At 48.9% G+C, this 17,064-nt stretch overlaps 1 protein-coding gene across 5 annotated transcripts in view; it reads right to left on the bottom strand.

Annotated features, from left to right (window-relative positions):
• GRB10 (growth factor receptor bound protein 10) overlaps positions 1-17,064 on the bottom strand; it is an 848,605-nt gene that overhangs the window by 713,396 nt on the left and 118,145 nt on the right. For 2 of the 5 annotated variants that reach the window (XM_069613407.1, XM_069613409.1), the window contains exon 2: positions 14,975-15,105. The exons of the other annotated variants lie outside the window; for them this stretch is intronic. The gene's annotated coding sequence lies outside the window, so the exon portion shown is untranslated. The remainder of the gene's footprint in view (positions 1-14,974; positions 15,106-17,064) is intronic. 5 annotated transcript variants of the gene reach the window in all.

The raw sequence follows: 17,064 nt of genomic DNA, 5'->3' as shown, positions 1-17,064 counted from the left end.
TGGGACTCACCCTGCACAAGGACAAGTGCGAATTCCTGAAAACAACGATCGAGTTTTTTGGATTCGTATTTAGGGCGGATGGGGTGTCACCGGACCACCGCAAAGTGAGGGACATAAAGGAGGTGCGTCCGCCAGAAAATGTTGGAGGTGAGGAGCTTTTTGGGCATGGTTACTTACTGTGGCCGTTTCATCAGGAATCTGGCGCCCCGTTCAGAGCCGCTGAGATCTCTCACAAAAAGAAGGACACCGTCTGGCAGTGGGGCCCCCTTGAGCAGGCGGCATTCGATGAGGTGCCTTGGCGGCGGCCGACACCATGGCGTTCTTCGATCCGAGCCTGCAGACAGAGATCGTAGTGGATGCCAGCCCCTATGGCCTGGGGCAGTGCTTACACAAGTGGGGAGTGACCAGGAGATTTGACCCATAGCATACGCCAGCAAGGCGCTCTACGACACAGAGCAAAGATACTCCCAGATTGAGAGGGAAGCCCTGGCGGTGCTGTGGGGTTGCAGACATTTTGGCCTCTACATTCTGGGGCGCCCCGTGACTGGTCACGGGGCACAAACCGCTGTTACCGATCACACCAGTGAGAATAGAGCGCTGGATGCTCGAGTATGGAGTGTCGTTGACATATCGTCCAGGGGCTAACAACGCGGCGGACTCTCTCGACACCCAAGAGGGGACTCTCAGGAGTCTACGTCGGCTGAAGAGGCCGACGAACATGTCCGCCTGGTCGTGGAAACGGCCACCCCAAACTCTATGCAGGTGGAGGAGCTGGAGCTCGCATCAAAGAGCGACAAGTGTTTTGCCATCTTGAGGGAAGCAATGCAGAGGGGGACCTGGAAGACGGTGCTGGAGGCGGTGGAACGCAGGACATGTGAAGCCGGAGTGGCTCTCGAGCAGTTATGGAGAGTGAGAAGAACTGACATTCTCGGAGTCAGGGCTGCTAAGGGGTGAGAGGATCGTGGTGCCCCAGGCCAAAGTTGCACAGGTCATCGCCTTGGCGCACCAGGGCCACGAAGGGGCGCCCAAAACAAAAGCTCGCCTCCGCCAGAAGGTGTGGTTCCCGGAGCTCGAGCGGAAGGTGGAAGCATTTGTGGCGTCTTGCGTATGGTGCCAGGCTGCGGCACCGGCCCAGCGGGAACCGTCCATTGAAACGATGCCAAGAGGGACCAGGCCATGGGAAGTAGTGCACGCAGACTCTGGGTCCACGTCAAGAGGCACTCACTTCCTAGTTGTGGTGGACGAGTGGTCTCGATACCCAGAGGTCGAGTTCATAGAGTCCGTCGCATTTGAGAATGTGGTGGTGGCGCTGGAGAAGATTTGCCACCCATGGCCTGCCCTCCGTGCTGTGCTCCGACAACGGGGCACCATTCCAAGGCGAGAGTTTTGCCGAGCTCATGAAGGAGTATGGCATTCAGCACCGGCGGGTGACCCCACTGTGGTCCCGGGCCAACGGGGAAGCAGAGCGCATGATGCACACCCTTAACAAAGTCTTCAGGATTGCCCACGGAAAATGCGAGTGCTTGCAGAGGGCCCTGTACATCTTCCTGCGGGGATATCGGACCACACCTCACTCAACGGGCGTAGCACCGGTGGAGGCTCTCTTCCAAAGATGCCCGAGAGACGTCATACCGGAGGTGGGGGACAGGGACCCCGCCGTCATTGACAATGAACAGGTCGAGGAGGACAGACGAACAAGGACGCAGATGGAAAACATCCGGAGGGGCCTGAGACCCCCACTCATCGCTCTGGGGGATGAGGTGCTGGTGAGGAACCCACAAGGCAAGTTGTCCCTCACGTATGAACCCGCCCCCCTGGCGGTGAAGGGCTCTATGGTGACAGCCTCTGATGGGACGTCGTCCGTGACTAGGAATGCTTCCTTCTTCAGGAGAATCGGCGACCCGAGAGTGGACAGCCCGGACAACCGAGAGGGTGAGGATGCCTTGGATGAAGGTGGGGGTGAAAGTCCCGCCGTGGACTCTCCGGCTCGAGGCAGACCAGGTCAAGACACACCGGCCAGGGACGTTGGCAGGAGGTACCCCCTGAGAACAGGGCGTGGGAAACCTGCCCGTCTCACAGACTATGTAACGGACTGAGCTGGGGAGGCTGATCTGGGGTTAATGGTCAGGCCGTGACAGGCACCCTCGGGGGATCCAGGGTGGCTGTTAATAAATGGGGTTTTGGTATGTACATAGTTGCGTGCTTTATAAATGTGTGATAGTTAGTCCCTCCTGTTTCCAATTTGTTGTTATGGAAAAGGAGGAGTGTGGCATTGGCCCTTTAAGGGCACGCACGCGACGGGGTGACGTTCACTCTGTCGCGTGCGCAGTTAAATAAACAGGGCGTGCCCGGTGACATCACAATCACCGGGGAGCCCACACTAGCAAGATCACTGTGTCTGTGTCGGTGTGTGGGGGGCTCACGGACGGCGGAGTCCGGACACAGCCAACACTCGTAAACCAGTGTTTCAGAGCGCGACAAGGCAAGGGAGGGGAGGGGAGGGGAGGGGGAACAGGGGAGAACAAAACAGCGATCTTACTAGGCCCAGTGAAATTGAGAACGCGCAAGTGCATAGGAGGAGGGAGGGGAAAGTGCATGGAAGGGGGAGAGGTGGAAAGTGCAAAGCAGAGGAGAAAGAGATAATAAACGCATTGGCCCCTTTTTGGGCCTTTATTATTTAACGCTATTTTGCTCCGTCATTACCTAGCCTGCAGAAGGGCAGTGCACGCAGTCTTAATTCAGCACCAGCCAGTCGCCCAGCTGAACTGGCCTCCAATGTGTACACCACAGATGGCAAGTTGTGACCAGGCCACCAATCAGCCTAAAATGCTTTAACACATCCAAGTACCTGTCATGACACATTCAATGGTTCCATTCTTGTGAAAAGGCGGCCTATAGGTGAAGACTTGGCGGTAGTTTGTGGTGACCTCAATGAGTAAAGCTAATGAGTTCTTGGCTACATATGAGACTGTAAAGTCTGTCATGAGACGAAAAGTACAGTAATCTGCAGGGAAAATCACTGGTGTGACTGATTTGCATAGAAATATGGACAGCTGTAGAGCAACTGTCATTTACCATCTATCAAGCACTACTTGACCCCCCCCCCCCTCCAACCAAGCCAACTGACCCTCCAGATGCCGAACCATGCATGTTGATTCTGTGACACCTATCTAGGGTGAGGTGACAGAAGCCATGCAGTTCATCCCTGACCCCTTGTTCCTTGAGATTAATGCAAGACAAGGTATAAAAAGCAATATAGAATTAAGAGTCCACCATGCTGTTGGATCAGACAAAGAATCTGCACATTTGGATCGCAGAACTCTCCTAGGTTTAACAATTAGAAATACATAATGTACTGTATTCAGCAGCACCAGAATAAACTCTAGAACACCAATAGCAGCATCCTAGGTCCTGAAGAAAGTGGCAATACCATTGCTAGCCACTGAAACCGGTCAACCAACATTACACCAAGGGATGTCCCAATAACTATAGGATACCCGAAACAAATAAGAGCCCAGATGGTAAAACAGCTGCTCTACACCTGAACATGTTTGAAAATACATTGGGAATCTGTACAGGGTGTTTCTCACCCACCCCAGTCCCCTCATGTGTACACAGTGATTGATAATGATCCTTTAATTTTTTTTACATTTATAAAGTGCAAAAAGCGGCCCTGGGGCATCGTGGCGCTGTTGCAACAATGCTCATTTTACATGAGAGGTCTGGTTCTTGGTTACAGTGAACCTGGTACAAGACAGGTAATGGCTAGATTGACATAACCTGACGCGGACAAGTTACAAGTCAATGGCTGCATCAAAGAGACTATCCAGGGAAGGGTTTCTGGTGGATTGGGTCACACTGGGCCAACCTAGATTACATTAGTTAATGCATTGCTAGAGCATGTTGATCTTTAAGTGATCAACAACAAGTGGAGTGAGAATGTGATGGTATGTTTAAGTTTAGATCTGGAAAATCATTTTCACACAAGTAAAAGGGGTGAAGTGGAGGTCCACCACGCAGGTAACCAACTGCCTTTATTGGACCCCCGGCAAATTGAGAAATTATGTGCTGCGATTGGACGAACTGGGGAGCCCGACCTTGTTAAATTGGCGTGCTATACGCCCAATGAGATTGAACCTTTTTTGAAGGCCATGGCATATAATTTAGGTGTAGTAAAGGGAAAATTTAAAACGCTCCATGTGAAGTTTAATTCTGGTGCATTTGAAGTGCCCAACGCTAAGCACAAGATGCACAGGGATACAAGTAGTGTTAAGCGAATTATGGGCCCGTTGATCGGGTGCATGAAGGCAGCTAAGAAAGTTAAATGTGCCTACAGTAACTGGGTGAAGAGACATGCCACCATTAAAAACATGGCAACATATGATAAGCAATCGTAAGTTGCAATGTGCACAGTTGTATCCTTTGCAAAGGGCGTCTAAAGCGATCAAATGGTAAACCCAATAACGGAAGATAATGCTAGAATGTCTTGGAGGTCTCTGGACGAAAATAGGAATATTAAGAATGATCCATGGCCATTAGTCATTTCTCAAAGAAATTAGCACGATAGATTTAAAAAAATAAAATAAAAATAAAGAAAAAAGGGTTTCCCGACTTCACCACCGCAGTGTCTGATCTTGGTGCTACTTGGGAAAAATTGAAGTGGAAGGGTTGCCAAAGGCCGGAGGTATAGTGACCCGATCTTTGAGGTGCTTCAAGATACAAATTGGGAATCGAGTTACGGGAAGAGTTATGAAGTGTTAAAGGACACCTTCAGGAGGCAGCTAGTGCAATAATTATGTACATCTGTCAAAATTTAGAAGCTTCGGAAAAGTAGCAATGGCAGCGCACTGTTATACATCACCTCAATCTCATCTAATGCCCAGATACAGGAGTCCCGGCGATTAAGATGGTTATTACGCATAAATCAAATCGCTGCTGCTGGAAACACATGGTTCGCAGCACAAGAGATAGTGCAGATCGCTTGTAATCTGCCAAGCATGCGTTTACTGAATGTAGCAAACTGATGTCTTTGTATGTGAAACTAAGCATGACTGGTGCATTCTTACGACTAAATCTAGTCCCTGGATTTTGGTAATTACTGTATTAATACAGACTGTTCTGCTACAGTCTGGAGCAGATTGTTAAACACTTTTACAAACATATTTGATGCTGGTTGCTAAATTCTGAAATGTGGCAGGTGAGCATTGAGCGAATTATATTGTTTTACTGTTCTTAATGTGTTATATTTTGATGAACTTCATTTGAAATATGATTCTTTGTAATATTTCTATATTGTATTTGTGGATGTGTTTTTTTGAAAAGTTTGTATGAACAAAGCACAATAAATAACCGACGGCCCAAAGACAGGAGCTTTTCCAAATGTGTGCAGCAACAATTAACCACTTATTTACATGAATCCTATAAGTGGGAACAAAGCAAGAGACTGGCTGAGTTATGGAAAATGCTTCATGACGAAGGGGACTCGATCCAGCGGCATTGGCTGCCACGTCAACGGGATATGGAAGGCAAACAGCCCTCCGCTCCCCCTCAAACCGCAGATTTAGATGCAGCAACAGAAAGGGATTTTAGAGTTCAAAATAGCGGGGATACATCAATCCCAGTTTCGAATCTCCAGTGTATCGTGTCGGAGAGGCACTTGGTGGCGCAAAGCAAGCAAAGTAACGAGATCAGCAGCAAATGCAGTGAGTTGCAAGCAAAGCTAAAGGAGAATGACTTGTGGAAGACTAGCTTAGCAAGGGCTGAGCATTGTGAATGGGTAGGAGGACGGATCCTTCTCAAACTGAATGGGAAAGACAAAAGTGAGACCTGGCAGGTGGGGAAGCTACTACAGAGCAGTAAAGACACGTAGGAGGAAGCTAAAGAATGGCGGACATAATGGAGGAAGTATATAAAAGAAAACAGCGCTAGAGAACATAATGAGCAAAGCGGAAGGGGGAAAGCAATTGCAAATAAAGAAAAGGAGGTTCGAAGTAGAGCAGCTCGTTAAAGCAGACACAGGGAAGAAGGAGTGGAGATGTGAGTAGGTCCAAGACGAGGGCACAGGGAGACGCTCTTTGACGGCGGTGGAAATTAAGATGCACTTTACACGTTTGGATAATAGGCTGGGGAAGGGATACAGAGGAGTTTAGGTGAACTCTACAGGAGTAGGAGGAGAAACAGCATGGCTGCCCTATAGGCAGCTAGGAATGCTACTGGGCCTTCTGAGGGGTGGGGGTGGAATGCAGAATTACAGATAGAGCAAAGGGAAAGCAGCTGAAGACCCAATGTTGGAGGCTGAGGACAAGAGAAGGGGACAGTGACAGTATCAGGACCCTGGTGTCAGACGAGGATCCACAGGTGAGGGAGGACGACTTAGAGGAAGACCCTTGCCGCTCCAGAGAAACAAGCCCCGATAGACAGTATGGAGAGGCAAAAAAGACATGGCAAGAGGAGAGGAGGACAAAGTGCGACATCTGCACTGCGCAATCCACCTTTGGGATGCCGCTATCGCACTAATTGCAGAGGCTCAGAGCCCTTCCAGGACAGATAGTTGGAAAGGGTGTTCACTGCCACTAAAGACATGGGAGAGACAGAGCGGAGGGACAAGACAGTTCGTTATTGGAGAAAGGTGGTGAGCAGCCTCAGTATATTCCATGGCAGCAAATGGACAAGGACAATTTAAGATGCAAGCTACTTTCATTGACTGCTGGGCCTGGGAAGCAGGGACAACATTTGTGGTGGGTGACATGAATTTATTGTCAGCCATTCTTTGTGAGGTAGCAGACTATGTATAGAAAAGTGCAAGGTATCCTGGAGTGACTGCACAGAATACGGCACACAATTGTGCATTGTTCAGTAACTGCCAAGCAGCCTTATGGCAAGCTCCAAGGGTGCAATACCCAGACACCTCGGATATAAGCGCTATTCCGGCACGCAAAACATGTGAAGATTAAGATGCACTTCAATATATTCTAGAGCGTTGGCATCTCAAGAAAAGAACCTTGGGACAAAACAGTTATTTTACGACATGTCAAGGGTTGCCTAAGCAGATGCAAAAGCATCTTATGATAGTGCGGATGGAGGTTAAACTGTGGTCAGACATTCAGCTAACCATAGTGCACTATTGTAGACCAATGCAAGAAAGCGCAAGGAGAGAAAGCAGGAAGAAGCAAAGTTAGTGCAGAAGAAATGATCGAAGTACACAACGCCAATTTATGGGGTGGCAGTAGCATATGCAGAACAGACCACAAATAGCGGGGAGACTTCACAAGGTGAGGGGATATGAATAAGTGGCCATGGGGAACAAGGAGGGGCACCTCGGTGCAAGGTGGTTTTGGTATCAAATGTAATGGGGCACAAAGTTGTTTCATGGGGGACAGCAAAGACTGACAGGGTCCCATACAAAGATGGATGTGTGGGCAAATGGCCCACAAAGTGTAGGAACAGGGGTGGGATGCACCAGAATGGGGGGAGTGCAGCACCAACCCACAGAACCAGAGCAGACTGACCATTATGCCCAGGAAAACACAAGCCCAGACATGCATCCGCGACAGACAGGACATGCAAATGCAGCCATCACAGAACGTCATAACCACGATATAGGCAGACTCCACGATGCAAACTCATGTGAAAGCTGGGGAATGTGACTGTTGAAGGGGCAATCCATTCACAGGGACGGGAATGTCATACCCACAATAGGACAGCCCAGACAGACCTGATGTGTTCAATCTCATCCTTCACACCCCAATCCAGCTGAGGAGCCACATATAGGGGTGACAAGACTCTCGTGGATATGGGGGCAACTCGGTCCTGTATTAGGGAAGGACGATAAAGGTGAAGCATTGCCATGAATGGCTAGGGATTATCTGGGGCTACAGATTTGGTTCCTTTTACCAACAACCTTCTACTGTCCATACGAGAACACGGCCTGACCATGTCACTGTTCTATTCCTGACAGACAATTAACATAATGGATAGAGACACTAGTTGATCTAACATGACCATTTCATTCAGACCAGGGGATGGTGTGCTTGACAGCAGGTGAAGGAGCTCATTCAGGCATATTGCAAGCAGACAGTATAGAGGAGGGTGGCAACAGACGCCGAGTTGTTTCAATATAGAGTGGAAGTATTGGTAGCATGGCTCATAGGAATAGATGGCCGGCTGTTCTGCATATACAAAAAGTTCTCTTGACCAGACAGATTAACAGGAAGGAAAGGTGAACCCAATCGAACAAGGCAGTTATAGGTAGAGACAATACAATAGTATTGCATGGGACCGACAGGACGATCATGAAGGAAAGTGATTTCAGTGGGAGAAAGACACAGGTTGACTGACGTGACATGAGGAACTATTTCAGATCGATCAGATCACCAGGTGGTGTTTGACATAGCATTACATACTGGGTGAGGGTAGTGCTAGCGAGAATGGCCGTGTTGCTCAAACGGTGGTGCTTTTTCCAAGACATGGGGCAAGTACCCAGTATCTTATGGACCTGTGGTCCCTACAACGCTAGTCTACTAAAAAGGTATAGGGGCAGTCAAGATAAAACTAGGGGCTATTTTACCAAGGGTGAGACAGTACCCGTGATAGGAGACCATTGCCATGCTAGTGAAGCAAGGCATTATGTTACACTCAGACACAGTATACCCTTTTTAAAAAAGGAGACTATAGGCCATGGCGTAGTCAGGATTTGCGTCCCTTGCACCCAATTGTTAACAGAATTCCTGTCTGTTCCCAATAGATCACAGCCTGATGGAAGCTACCTAATTTATGGTAATAATTTTGAACACCTTATCTCTATGAAGTCACAGGACTTTAGTTTCTGTATAGAAATCGAAGTGGCAACACAAGACTACTACAAGGGTACTGTGAGTAACCCATCTTCAATAGGGTCCCCCAGATCTTGGCAACATACAGATGGTGAGAACCCTCATACATTATGTGGATGACATTTTGATTTGTAGAATCTCAGAGGAACAATGTCGAAATACCTCAGTATAGCAGAACAGGGTTCCAAGGTAATGTAAAATTACAATATTGCCAGAAGGAAGCGCCATAAATCGGGCAACTGATATCGCAGGAACTGGGAAAAGTGAAGTGTGGGGGTGACCTGCAGAATGCGGATGCTAACAAGTGCGAGAAATGCAGCAGTTCTTGGCCCTCTGCAATTATTGCGAAGACTGGGTGTTTCACTATAGTACATAGTGAGATCCTGATTAAGCAGACTCAGGGAGGCACAGAGGGGACGGCAAGTTGCTCTGACAAGCAACTGAGGAGCTGAGAAAAAGCAATATGCACCGCTCCAGTGTTGGGGAATTAGTCTACCCTGACAAATTCCATTTGTTCTCACTGCAATGGAATAGTGAGGACTAAAAAAGGTAGTCATGCACAAGACTACCCTAGGGCACAAGCCACTGGACTATTATAGTGGACATTTAGACCCAGTGGAGAGGACATGCCTGTGAACAAGCTATGGCTGCTGCCACGTTCGCATTAGAAAAGTCGGCAAGTATTAAGATTCAGTGCAGCACTAGGCTTTATGTGGAGCATGCTCTTTGCAATCCTCAAAAGACCCAAAAGTAAGCCGACCACACAAAGCTTCTGGATACGAGCTAATTATCTCAAATCCAGCAGTAAAGGTGGTGAGGTGCAGGACTGTATACCTGCCGATGTTTCTAGCTCGACCAGTGGAGGAGGGTGATTTACACAACTGTACCAAGTACATGGAACGGTATGATGACCTTCCCAAAGTTGAGAAGCCTCGAGGTGGGAGCTTTATATGGACTGGTTGCGACAATAGACTAGGCAATGGGGAAGACCTACAGGGATGGCAGCGGGGGGACAGCAGTGGTTTAGCCGAAGTAATAGCAAGCATGAGATTGCATTCACATTTAGCACCAGCAGCAGAATTAGTGGCCCTCATAATGGCATAAGCATGCAGGGACCAGGCAGGCTCAGATGCACTACAACTCCCAACAGCCATAGTGGTCGTGAAGTGTTCAGCACAAATATGGCAGCCAGCTCTAGATGCATTCATGGAAAACCGTCACCTTCAAGAAATGTATATCAGGGCATACTTTAAGTGTAGTGAGAGCAGCCATACCCCACCCAATTGGGCTCTTCCTACACGTAGACATAATAGAGGTGTGCCAGGACTACCACAACATGATAGCGGTTGTGTGCCCATCTTCCCGATGGATCGAAACCAGTCCGTGCTCAATCCAGATGGGGAGTGCTGCGACGTTCATTAGCGGCGTGTTCCCCATGATTGAGGGGGGTGAAGTCATGTGGTCCGACAATGGTCCTCATTTCGTAAGTGAGGCTTTTGAACACATCACAACTATATTGGGTATATAGCACAAATCCTCCTGTGCCCATCACCTGCAAGCCAATGAGGTCTCAATGGCCTGCTCACAGACATTGCAAACAAAAATCCACCTAAACAAAGTATGGTTCCATGGTTTGCCTTTAGCCCTAGTTGCACTGCACAATCAGCCCGTATCCAACCGCTAACTCCCCATGAGATGGTAAGTGGACAGCGCATGAAACTCCCCTGGCTCCTCCTACTGGGGCATCGACAGATGCCCATGCCAACTCATTCATGAATTTCATTTCCAAATACATCTATGTTGCTTCTTTAATGGCAAGTAATAAAGTTGCACTGACCAACTGCAGGAACAGCGGAAGAGGGCAATGGACACCCCAGAAACACATTCAAGTCCCCTTAAGTTGCAGCTACTTCACCCTGGGGACACTTTCCTGTTGAGTAACTTTGTCTGCCTTTGGTATAAGCCCAGGTTCGAAGGGCTGTACATCATAGGGAAGGCCACAAATTGTGGCGTTAAACTGAGTGGCAAGAAGGTTTGGCACTGCACTGAGACGTCGAGCCCTGCGGAGGGGAGACCTCCTGCCTAAACAGAGGATTTGATGCAAGAACAACAAGACAAAGGAGCACCACGCCCGCGGCTAACCTGGTCCATGACTAAAGAGTTGAAAAGGTTTAGGTTACTTACCTTTAACTATTGTTCTGCAGTGTCAGGCTGGGACCCCTCAGTCACTTTAAAACTTTCTCCACGAAACCAATCACTGTCCTTTGGGTCATAGTGCCCCAATTCAATAAACCCTGCCTCTGGTGGCCATCTTCAGATTTGGTAAGCACGTAACGTGGCAGCATGACCAAGAGGGGCTGGAGGGAAGGTTTGCAAGTGAATCCATGCCAGACCCATGCTGGAGAACAATGGTTACAGGAAGTAATGTAAGCCTTTCCCAGAATGTGGTCTGGCATGGATTTGCATGCCCAAGAATGACAGACAACCATGCAAGGCGGCAAGGCTGGAACTGACTCGCCTGAAGCAAACTGGTTGCGTAGCACTGCTGGGCTGACCCAGGACTCCTCCCTGGAATACTGGTCGGCACAGTAGAACTGACGTTATGCATGGACCTCCACATTGCAACCCTGCAGATGTTGATCAGGGGCACACCAGAAAGGAACAATCATCACAGCGATCACTGATGAAGTGGGCTCTCGGACGGCCTGGCAGAGGCCAGTGCAGCTGATGTCAGTGCAAGATGCAGCCGGAGAGCCATCTTGAGATGGAAGCCATGGAAATGTCCTTCCCATGGTTCACAGGACCAAAGCTCAATTGTTTGTGGAAAATCTTACGAAAACTTCAGAGCAGAAGCAACATCGTGAATGCAAGGCCCTCTCCGCCAGCGAAAGTTCCAAAGGCTCGTTGAGGTGGAATTGACAGAACCTTCCGCATGAAAGGGGTGTGTACGCAGTATCGCCCTAGATTTGTGGAAAGTCGGATATGGTTGCTTGTAGGATAGGGCCTGGATCTCACCCACACGTCTGGCAGAGGTGATGGCCACAAGGAAAGCAGTCTTCCACTAGAGAAACAAGAGGGGCCTGATGCATAGGCTCCAAGGGCCCCTCCCCAAAATACCTACTCTTCCCCCTCCTGCCCCCAAGCCTCATGAGCCTAGTCGGAACCACAGAGTTCCCACACCTGGGCAGGCAGGGGCCTTCACAAGTCTGTGGGACACAGCGAGGATCTACCTGGAGAAACGAAAGATGGCCCCTAGTTGTACGATGGATGGTTGAGCCAAAGTAGCTTTCGCCAAAGACAGCAATTATGGAAGAATCTGTGGAGCCGTGACCCTCTGAGGGGGTAACCTTTTGCGCCCGGCAACACAGAAAAATGCTTCCACTTCTGCCCGACGCCCTGGCTTTGGAGAGGGATCTCTGCAGTCTGCTGGCAACTAGAATGCTGCAGGAGCCAAGCCTTCAGGTGAAGTGCTCCTGGGTTGCGATTGGGGATTGCGCCTCCCTCTGGTGAACAGATGCAGAAACACCGGCAACTTGACAGCGACAGGCTGAGAAGATCTGGGTACCAAATCTACCGCTGACACCCCAGGGCAAAGAGTACCATCTTGCAGCAACAGTGCGTTGAGGACAAGTAGCAGGAGTGCCTCCAAAAACAGTGCTTCCCATGGTAAGGAGAATGCATCCCCCTGGGTCTGCAGCTGGAGGAATCTGCTGGCAAATGTCTGGCATTTGGATGCAAACAGATCAATCTGGGGTCTGCCCCCATTCGATAAACAGGTGGTCCACATGATCCTGGTGCAGTTCCCTGCTGAGGGAGTCTGCAATGGTGTTGGAGTCCTGCCAGGTGGAGAGGGATGAGGACCATCCCCTGTCCAACAGCCCAATGCCACAAGTCCTGAGTTTCTTGGAGAGCACTGGGGATAGAGTGCCTCCCTGCTTTCTAATGTAGAATATGGTAGTGTTTGCGAAGATCCTCACCACCTTGCCCCTCAGATGGTAGTAACGACTTGAGGGCATAGAATATTGCCTGTAGCTCCAGGAGGTGGATGTGCAGACAACCCGCCCCGCCCCCACCAGCCAAGCGCCCGTGTGAGGTCCCTTGTGTGGGGTTCTGAAATCCTGTGCCTTGGCCTATGTAGGCGCAGACCCACCCCCCACTCTATTGCCGGCCATAATTCCTCATTGAAGCATCTAGTATGTGAACCATCCGGACACCTTAATCCAACAGGCATCCAAGAATCCTAGGGAGGGGGGGGGGTCGCATCCTTCCCAGCAACTACTTGATGGCACACACCATAACAGTCTTCGCCAACAGCCACTGCACCTTTCCTTGAATGGCCGCTAGCCTCATCCAAGGGCGACGCCAGGCAAGCCATAGTGTAGTCTGGTGCCGAGGAATGGCACGTTCTGCAGTGGCGTTAATCAGGGCTTGGACAGATCCATCAGACAGTCATGTGTGTTAGAGCAGATCCAACGAGCGGGCATGTATCAGCCAGTCATCCAGGTATGGGTATGTGTGTAGATCAGCCACCACCGGGGCTAGGCATTTTGTGAATACTCTTGGTACTGACTTGAACTGGTAGTGCTGGCTCTGCACCACAAAATGTAAACATTTGAAATTTGTGGACAGGGACATGGAAATATGCGTCCCGAGGTCCAACGTCAAGAAATTCACTCTTTCCAGTTGGCAGTATTTGGTAAGACGACATAGGTCCAGGATGGGTGTCTATCCCCAGTCTTCTTTCTAACCAGAAAGAATCTGGAATAGACTGCACAGCCCTGGAGTCGTTGGGGAACGAGTTCCATCACCCCTTTAACATGGCCCATACCTCTCCCAGGAGGTTAGGGATGTGCTGCTCCTGCCATGGAACTGGCAGAATAAGAGGACACCTGGATTGGAACTTCAGGGTGTGCCCCTGGGTGAGAACATCCATCAGTGATCAAATTCCACTTGCTGATGAACCCATCCTGCTGGCCTCTCACCGAGGTGCACGAGTGGTGGCCCCAAAGTCTTGGCTGGTTCAGACTTGCTTAGGCACCGGCGTCGTCCTCCAATATCAAAGTAACGGGCACAGTGGCATACCAGGCAACATGCTCCTTTTGTCTCCGGTACAAAGCAATTGTTTTCCAACACATTTTTACAAGGAGTAAAGAGGCTATGGGAGCACAACGAGCCATGGAAAGCACGCAGTTTAATTGGATGGGATATAACATGGCACTTTCTGGGAGCAATCCTGAAAGCGGCATGTAGGACTAGAACTTCTGCATGGATTCAAAAGAGCACAGTTTACTTGGAGGCTTCAATTGCAAGCAGCCTGCAGAAAACAAGATCTTCATAGGTTCTTGATCCAATGCATCTGTTCTTGTAAGAGACTTATTTTCAAGGGGTACACTAAATGCACCGAGCAGTCCCCATTCATGATTTAGTCATGTAAAAGTAAATTTAGTCCATTCCTCAGAGAGGCTGCCATCAATTCTCAAGGTGTCCAGCGTCTCATTTCTCTTGATCACTTGATGCCTGGTTTTGTGGCTGAACGTGTTCAACTACTTCTATTGAGCTCTTCTCCTCTAGTTTGTTAAGGGGCAAAAAAATATTCTGGTATACAGAGATTTTTCTTTTTATCCACAGGAAAAATGAAACATTTTCTTCCCAAGAGGTTCGACTTTGCAAGAACCAACTGACCCTTCCTGCTTTAAGTTAATTATACGGCTGAACTTGCTTTGAGGGCATGAATGATTTTGCATAGTGCAGGGCACAAAATTCGCACTAGCCATTGGCTAGTTTACCAACTAGTAAGAAATATACTATGCATCTCTAAAACTGGAGGCGGAAAGTGAGTATTGTTGGCTAGTGCCTAATTGTTTACCCAGTATACTGCATGGGTTGCAATGCCCTTTTTTTACCCACCTCCTTAAGACTTGTGTTTGGTTAATGTTCTTGTCAGCTGGAATACTGATTTTACATACTAGCGTTATAGAAAGCCAAGACACAGAGGCGAAGTATTATGCGTTCTTCCTTTACTCAAAACTCGAGCAGTATACAAATAACAGTTTCAACTCGTAAAAGAATAACATCCAAAAACTAGTTAATTCTTTTCTATGTCCATGAAAAATAAACCACGCGACTATCCAGTCACAACATACACAGTCCTTTAACTTCGTCTACAATTCCGAGTCCTTCCTCTTTGTCCAACTTTAACCTTGCGTCCCAACCAGTAAATGCTGTAATCCTCAACCTTCTACTCCTCATGTTGCCGCATTCTTCGCCTCGGTTCCTGAAAAGCAATTCAAATAAACAGTTTGGAAATCATTACAACAAAACAACTGCATCAATAGCATATACCTTACATATCGTACACATAATTTAGTCCCCCTCTTAACACAACTACATTTTCATAGGACGATTACTCAGGTGGTATAATCCTTCACCTCCGTGACCGGACATAACAGGCTGTTCTGGAAAGCCTGCATGCGTCACTGATTTGATCCCAGTTTTAGTTCTCCTGGTAACCCAAAAGGTGACCCCCCCCCCCCCCTCCGCCCTCCACCTCTGGGTGCAACAATTTGTCTATGTCTAGTGCCCTCACATCTGAATATGAGGCAGAGCGGTTTGGTGAGCTTTGCCAATATTGCCCTACTACTCAATTGGTCATATGGCAAGCTAATGAACATATTTAAGACTAACGTCCCACATGCTAGTGTACTTGGGTAATGGAGGCTTCAGTAGCCTCACTCAAAGGAGTACATACGAGTGGGTGTTCTCCCACTGCCACATTCTCCATTTGCGGGTGGCTGACCAATATGGCCGATCTACACGTATTCACAGTTCTGTATGCCATGCCAAGTGCCGCTGGGGGTGCTAAAAAATGTACATCTGTGACACATCTGCTTCATTGGGATGGATGTGCCGTGCCACACCAGCTAGTCCACATTGACCAGGCCAATCTATAAGCCTTTCTGGTGCCCATGCTTCCTCAATAAATCTAACAGCAACTCCTGATCCCAGAAATCGCCCATGCGATCAGTTTCTACTCTCCTACCAGGTTCAATGAGTGAGTCTCCCACTGGATTCAGACTCGGTTCCCTAAAATGTGGTATCGCTACTGGGTTTTTTCGAACGACGATTCCAGAAGGTCCGGTAACCACACCAACTCCTCCAGTCTGGCGTGAATATTCCCATTGCTTGCTGTCTGACCTGGGCTATTCTCGGGATCATAGCGAATTGGGGACATGCAAACGCATCTGTTGCTACTGCTGCTTGATCGGGCCTCCAGCTGAAAAACTTCTCCAGCTGTCTGTTCAGTCTGGATGCAAACATCTGTTTTGCATGGTCCCCTCAGTAACATCAGGGACTCAAACTCCCCTGTCCAGTTGCCAGCATCCCTCAGATGCCTTGAGTCCCAGTCTGCTATTACATACTACAGCGCTGGGAGATATTACGCTGCGACACTGCTCTTGTTCTTCAGGCACATGTGCCAAAAAATCTTTGCCAACAACCTGGACTTCGTCCCTTGTAGTCAGGTTATGTATCGTACTGCCGAGATGTTGTCCATCTTCAGTAGTATGCAATAGTTCACCCTGTCCTGGGTCCCGCATCTCACTGTGAAGGAGCCTGCGAGCAGCTCCAGGCAATTGATGGAGTTCTAGTTCTTCGCCCGACCACCTGCCTCCTATTGTCAGATCTCTACACCGAGCTCCCCAGCGGCTGGCATCCGATTCTATAAGTAGGTCCCGGGGATGAGCCAAATATTGCTCTCCTGTTGCAGGCCATGTGGTCAACCATCACCAGTTCTGTTTTCACTTCTGCAGAGATTAGCACTTTTTTTTTGTAAGACAAACCTCTTCAGGTGTTTGCATTACAGGGCGCTGCAGTGCATGAAGATCCAGAGGCCCCGGAAAGATCACTTTGGAAGAGGCTAGTCTTCCCACTAGTCTGGCTAAATCAGAGATAATTCCCTCTCCGCAATTGAGCTGATCTCCTTGATCATATTCACCTTGTCCATGGGCAGGCTGCGCGTGGCTGCCTTCGTGTCCACTAGGAACTCGATCGTCTGTGCCGGTACTAACAGATTTCTCCCAGTTTATCAGAAACTCTAGCTCCTGTAATAACTGGGTGGTTTTCTTCGACTGTTCTAGCAGCCTCCTCTTGTCCTCCCCCATCACGCAAAAGTAGTCTAAATGATCAGCCCGATGCCCTGCTCTGAGATGAGCCACTACCATCCACATCAACTTTG

Source organism: Ambystoma mexicanum, chromosome 5p (assembly GCF_040938575.1).
Source record: "Ambystoma mexicanum isolate Mex_15411 chromosome 5p, UKY_AmexF1_1, whole genome shotgun sequence".
NCBI classification, from domain to species: domain Eukaryota; kingdom Metazoa; phylum Chordata; class Amphibia; order Caudata; family Ambystomatidae; genus Ambystoma; species Ambystoma mexicanum.
This window is presented reverse-complemented; position numbering and strand designations above follow the sequence as displayed.